This window comes from Macrobrachium rosenbergii, chromosome 55 (assembly GCF_040412425.1).
Source record: "Macrobrachium rosenbergii isolate ZJJX-2024 chromosome 55, ASM4041242v1, whole genome shotgun sequence".
NCBI classification, from domain to species: Eukaryota; Metazoa; Arthropoda; class Malacostraca; order Decapoda; family Palaemonidae; genus Macrobrachium; species Macrobrachium rosenbergii.
The window spans coordinates 86,011,360-86,018,275 of record NC_089795.1 but is presented as its reverse complement, the minus strand read 5'-3'; positions in this window follow the sequence as shown (position 1 = coordinate 86,018,275).

The window sequence follows — 6,916 nt, the reverse complement described above, 5'->3', positions numbered from 1 at the left end:
ATATATATATATATATATATATATAGCTTAATGATAAATAATATTGCCAAGACCAGGAAGAACATTCTTTATTGTACAAGCTTTCGAGGTATAAAACCTCATCATCAGGCTGAAAAAACCGACAAGGATGAGAATCAATAAAATTACAATAAAATGAATTGTTATAATAAATCTTCAGCAAAAATACTAACGAAATCTATAAAATGAACAAGTAAATACAAACTAAAAGGGTGAGACGTAAAATAAGGAAAAATTAAAAACACAAACATAAAAATATGAAAATAAAACTAAAGTGAAATGTAAACAAACTACCACTCACAAAGTAAAATATTTAACGACCTAATTGAGTACCTACTATGAAATTACACGATAGCTAGTTGAATACCAGACGAGTTGTTGTTCAATTCCGGCTCTGAAATTAAAAGGTCCAGTCTATTTGAACAAAAAGACAGTGCCCGAAAATCCAGGTCAGTGAAAGGATGGTCCTGTGCTAAACTGTGTTCTCTAATGGCAGAAAAGGGTGGTTTGGAAAGGGGAAACCTAGTTCTAATAGAAAGACCTCTGTGTTCCAAAATTGTGTCTGAGCCAGCGGGAACTAGATCCCACGTATCGCAGACCACACTGCGAACAAGTGAACAAGTAAAACGACACAGGAATTAAGGTCCACAGGCAGAGTAGGCTTCTCTCTCAAAAGTGATCTTATTGTAAAGGATTACAGAAAACAAACCGGAAACTGATTTGAGGAAACAATGCTTAAGTATTTCTTGTAACTTTTTCGGACCATATAGCTACTATGACCAAGGTAAGGCAATTTAATGTGCTTTACATCTTTACTAGCAGTACTGTACACCGGTCTGGGACAAAACTTTTCATTTAAAAATTTTTCAGAACTTTGTAAAAAGACAAAAATGGGATATGAGTTTTCAGAAAAATAATTCTGGAGGAAAACCATATCTTGATGAAATAAATTAAAATCACAACAAACATTGTAGGCTCTATTAATCAAAGTGCGTATTGAGTTCATCTTATACAACTTTGGCGAAAAACTGAGGTAATTCAATCCCAAGCCAGTAAAAGTACTTTTCCTATAAACAGAGGTCTCAAATTTGCCACTATTTCTGTATACCTGTACATCTAAAAATGACAGCTTATTATCCTGTTCCGTCTCACAAGTAAAAGATGTCTGAATGCCCTAGTGCTTTCAAACCTTTGTATTACCGTAGGTATGTAGATGATACTTTCCTTGTGTTTAAGGAATTATCACATGTTGATTTGTTTTTTGAATATTTTAATTCTCGTCACCCTAACATTTCTTTTACTTGTGAGACGGAACAGGATAATAAGTTGTCATTTTTAGATGTACAGGTATACAGAAATAGTGGCAAATTTGAGACCTGTGTTTATAGGAAAAGTACTTTTACTGGCTTGGGATTGAATTACCTGTTTTTCAAAGTTGTATAAGATGAACTCAATACGCACTTTGATTAATAGAGCCTACAATGTTTGTTGTGATTTTAATTTATTTCATCAAGATATGGTTTTCCTCCAGAATTATTTTTCTGAAAACTCATATCCCATTTTTGTCTTTACAAAGTTCTGAAAAAATTTTTAAATGAAAAGTTTTGTCCCAGACCGGTGTACAGTACTACTGCTAGTAAAGATGTAAAGTACATTAAATTGCCTTACCTTGGTCATAGTAGCTATATGGTCCGAAAAAGTTACAAGAAATACTTAAGCATTGTTTCCCTCAAATCAGTTTCCGGTTTGTTTTCTGTAATCCTTTTACAATAAGATCACTTTTGAGAGAGAAGCCTAGTCTGCCTGTGGACCTTAATTCCTGTGTCGTTTACTTGTTCACTTGTCGCAGTGTGGTCTGCGATATGTGGGATCTAGTTCCCGCTGGCTCAGACACAGAATTTTGGAACACAGAGGTCTTAATATTAGAACTAGTATTTTTGCTGAAGATTTATTATGACAATTCATTTTATTGTAATTTTATTGATTCTCATCCTTGTCGGTTTTTTCAGCCTGATGATGAGGTTTTATACCTCGAAAGCTTGTACAATAAAGAATGTTCTTCCTGGTCTTGGCAATATTATTTATCATTAAGCTAAGATTTCCAAGTAGCTGCCTAATTATTGAGACTACATATATATATATATATATATATATATATATATATATATATATATATATATATATATATATATATATATATATATATATATCAATGGAAGAAAGTCCATTTCTGTATGATTAGACATAGTACTAGTTTTAGGATAGAGCCTAACTGTACTATATATATATAATATATATATATATATATATATATATATATATATATATATATATATATATATATATATGTGTGTGTGTGTGTGTGTGTGTGTGTGTGTGTATATATATATATATATATATATATATATATATATATATATATATATATATATATATATATATATATATATATATATATATATATATATATATATATATATATATATATATATATATATATATATACATATTTTATTTTTGCTTTCACGTATGCTAAATGTCATTATTAATACTGTATAATTGCAACAATGCAGAAGTTTAATTGTTATTTCATCAACAATCACCAATAGACTAATCCAAATAGTCAACGACCACTAAGCGACGGAGAGCACACATTGGCCAGGGGAGGCCAGCAACCAGCGGTTGGGGGGCTGCTGGAAGTTGACTGGGCCTGGCACATGACCACTAAGCCGATGGAGAACAGGCATTGGCCAGGGGAGGCGAGCGACCAGTGGTTGGGGGGCCGCTGGATGTTGGCTGGCCCTGACAGATGACCACTAAGCCGACGGAGAGGAAGCATTGGCCAGGGGAGGCTAGTGACCAGCAGTTGGGGGACACTGGAAATTGGCTGGCCCTGGCACATGACCACGAGCCCGAAGGAGAGGAAGCATTGACCAGGGAGGCGAGCGGAGCCTGCCAGAGAGGAAGCATTGGCCAGGGGAGGTGAGCGACCAGTGGTTGGGCGGCTGCTGGAAGTTGGCTGGCCCTGGCAGATGACCACTAAGCCGACGGAGAGGAAGCATTGCCCAGGGGAGGTGAGTGACCAGTGGTTGGGGACACTGGAAGTTGGCTGGCCCTGGCACATGACCACTAAGCTGATGGAGAGCATGCATTAGCCAGGGGAGGCGAGCAACCAGCAGCTGGGGGCCCGGTGGAAGTTGGCTGGCCCTGGCACATGAACACTAAGCCAATGAAGAGCAAGCATTGGCCAAGGGAGGCGAGTGACCAGTGGTTGGGGGCCTGCTGGAAGTTGGCTGGCCCTGACAGACGACCATTAAGCTGGTGGAGAGGAAGCATTGGCCAGGGGAGGCAAGCGACTAGTGGTTGGGGGACACTGGAAGTTGGCTGGCCCTGGCACACAACCACAAGCCCGAGGAGAGGACGCATTGCCCAGGGGAGGCAAGCAGAGCCCGACAGAGAGGAAGCATTGCCCAGAGGAGGTGAGCGACCAGCAGTTGGGAGGCCACTGGAAGTTGGCTGCCCCTGGCATATGAGCACTAAGCCGACGGAGAGGAAGCATTGGCCAGGGGAGGTGAGCGACCAACGGTTGGGGGTCCGCTGGAAGTTGGCTGGCCCTGGCACACGACCACTAAGCCGACAGGGGAAGCATTCGCCAGGATGGCTAGCGACCAGTGGTTGGGGAACCATTGAAAGTTGGCTGGTCCTAGCAGACGACCACTAAGCTGACGGACAGGAAGCATTGGCCAGGGGAAACGAGCGACCAGTGGTTGGGGGGCCACTGGAAGTTGGCTGGCCCTGGCACACGACCACTAAGCCGACAGAGAGGAAGCATTGGCCAGGGGAGGCGAGCGACCAGCGGTTGAGGGGCCGCTGAAAGTTGGCTGGCCCTGGCACATGACTACTAAGCCGACGGAGAGCACACATTAGCCGAGGGAGGCGAGCGACCAGTGGTTGGGGGGCCGCTGGAAGTTGGCTGGCCCTGACAGACGACCACTAAGACAGTGGAGAGGAAGCATTGCCCAGGGGAGGCAAGCGGAGATGTAATGGTTTTTAGACACGATGATTATTTTAATACTACGGTTTTTAGAAAGAAAACTTTCACTGGTCTGGGTTCCAGTTTTTATTGTCATTGTTTTTATAATTTTAAACTAAATTCTTTATCTACCCTCTTCCACAGGGCTTTCAGTATAATGTCTGACTGGAACAATTTCCATAACGAAATCCTCTACCTTCACCAGTACTTTATTGACAACTGCTTTTTACCCAAACTGTTTTATAAGCATCTCTACAAATTTCTAAATAACATTTTCCATCCAAAATGTGAAATACCAACCGTACCTAAATTACGACTATATGCAAGCGTCCCACTCATTCAGAATAAAAATTGCTATCGAGAATCGCAGCAGATAATAGTCAGTTTTTTTTACCAGCGATTGACCTAAAGCTAATACCTTTTAATCCAATGACAATTAGATCCTTATTCAAACACAAAGAGGATCTTCATCCTTTGATGACCTCGGGAGTCATCTACCTATTTAGTTGCCCCAGATGTAACCTAGGGAAATATGTCGGCTCCACCCAAAGGTTGTTCAAAGTGAAACTGGATTCTCATCGAGGCGTGAGTTACCGAACGGGTGTTAAATTATCAAACCCAGAATTCTCTTGCATACGTGAACATGCAAAGAAATGTAGATTCGATATTAACTACAATTTTAAAATCATTGGCCGAACTCCTAACAACCAACAACTAGCAATTTTAGAAAGACTTTTTATTAAATAACTTGTCCCCCAACTAAATAGTCAGACCACCTCAACATCTCTACACCTCTCGTGAGTTTAGGTCAAAGCTGAACCTGACCTGGACTGTCACTCGGTCTGTGCCTTCAGCACACTTGGTAAACACTCTTCCTTTTTAATGTACTTACAATTTTATGTTGTGTTTTATTCCGAGTTCCTTTTTTAATGTCTGTTTCTTTTATTATGTAGCTTTGAAAATGGGACTAAACGTCTTGAAACGTCAGCAGTTGAATAAAGTACTCAGAAAGGAATAAAGAAGTGTCTTTCGCCCCACACCAAATTGATATATATATATATTTAATCCTGTTTTGGCAGTTCTACTAATTCCTCAATTGCGTTGGATTCCAGGTACATATGTTTCCTTTATAATCCCCATCTGTCATTTATATGAGCTTTCTTTGTAAACATACTTTTATATTTCTTCAGTCTGCTCAGTAAAGGACCTAGTGTCGAAAGGCCTCACAGCACTCCAGTGTTTCTTCGTGGATTTTATTTATATATATATATTTTATATATTATATATATATATATATATATATATATATATATATATATATATATATATATATATATATATATATTGTGAGGTCAAAGAGACAGTACTGGGTAATGACTAACTTATTTACCTGGGCACAGGTATACATAGCAGCGTCATGGACGGAAACGAAGTGCTCGACCTTCGAGAGCCGTGACCCCTACACTGAGCGAGAGCAATTTGTGTTTGTTAGCAGTCAATCAAATAGCAATAATAAGACATAATTTACGTACAGTGATAAAACATGCATTGGCGAAAAGGCAGGAAATTCTACATGCAATTATAAACATGAGATTCTCTCTGTGTTGATGGCTGAAATAAATGATCGTGATTGATGGGAAAGGAAGAAAGTTACGTATACCTTAGTTTAACCACACCACTGAGCTGATTAACAGCTCTCCTAGGGCTGGCCCAAAGGATTAGACTTATTTTACGTGGTTAAGAACCAATTGGTTACCTAGCAACGGGACCTACAGCTTATTGTGGAATCCGAACCACATTATACTGAGAAATGAATGTCTATCACCGGATATAAATTCCTCTAATTCTTCATTGGCCGGCCGGAGACTTGAACTCAGGCCTAGCAGAGTGCTAGCCGAGAACTGTGCCGACTCGTCCAACGAAGAACTGGGAAAGGAAGAGACGTCTGACGTCTTTACAATATATATATTATTATGATTAGCAAGAATTCGCTAGCAAATTGCCTCCCCTCCCCCCCCTCCTTTGTTGTTGTTGGTTGTTCTGTCTTGTTTCATTTACTGCCAGCCGGCCGATCGATAGACCATCTGTCTATCGACTTAAAAACAGGGGTTTAAAAGATTAAAGGCGCTCCCATTTTTGATAAAGATCTTTCCTTCGAGGCAAAAGTAATCTGGCAGGTGTTTCTCCTACAGGCCAAAACCTCCCCTGCGGGCAGCAGGTGCAATGAGTCAAAGCATCTGTGTTGGACGCACCCCTGCCCCATAGGAGGATAAAAGCAGAAACCCACGAGGTCGACACACACACGCGGGCTGGAAGATATGGAATGAAGACGTCCTCAACACCTGGCCCCATCGATGCCCTTGCATCCTAACCACGTGGCCCTTTCCAAAGTATACCTTTCCTCGTGCCCTTCGACCGTATTCCTCGAGCCCACACGCCATTGCTTGGAGTTTCGAGGAGTCCCCATCGCCTTGCCCCTTTACGGAAGCCCCTGCATCTCACCACGTGGAAGACCTCGCCCTCGGAAATCGCAAGTCATCCACGGACCGCCTTCTACGCGCCCTCGGAAAAACTGCTAAGGTAAAGTGCCCTGGAAGAGCCCCATTTCAGTCACGCTTTTGTCTTGTAATATTTTCTTAAAGAGAAAGCCAGAAATCTCCCTTGTCTAATGTCCGTGCGCCTCTTGCATCGGCAGTATTAATTCTTTATTACTCCTTTGGCACCCTCAGTGCAGCTTCGAATTCATTATTCTTTTGTCTATTTTCATTACTGGCGTATAATGTGCATATCTCTCATTTCAGAGGGATCCGATTTCGTGGAAGCTTCTCGGACTGTGGCTGAATTCCCCAGTTTCAATCAATCTAC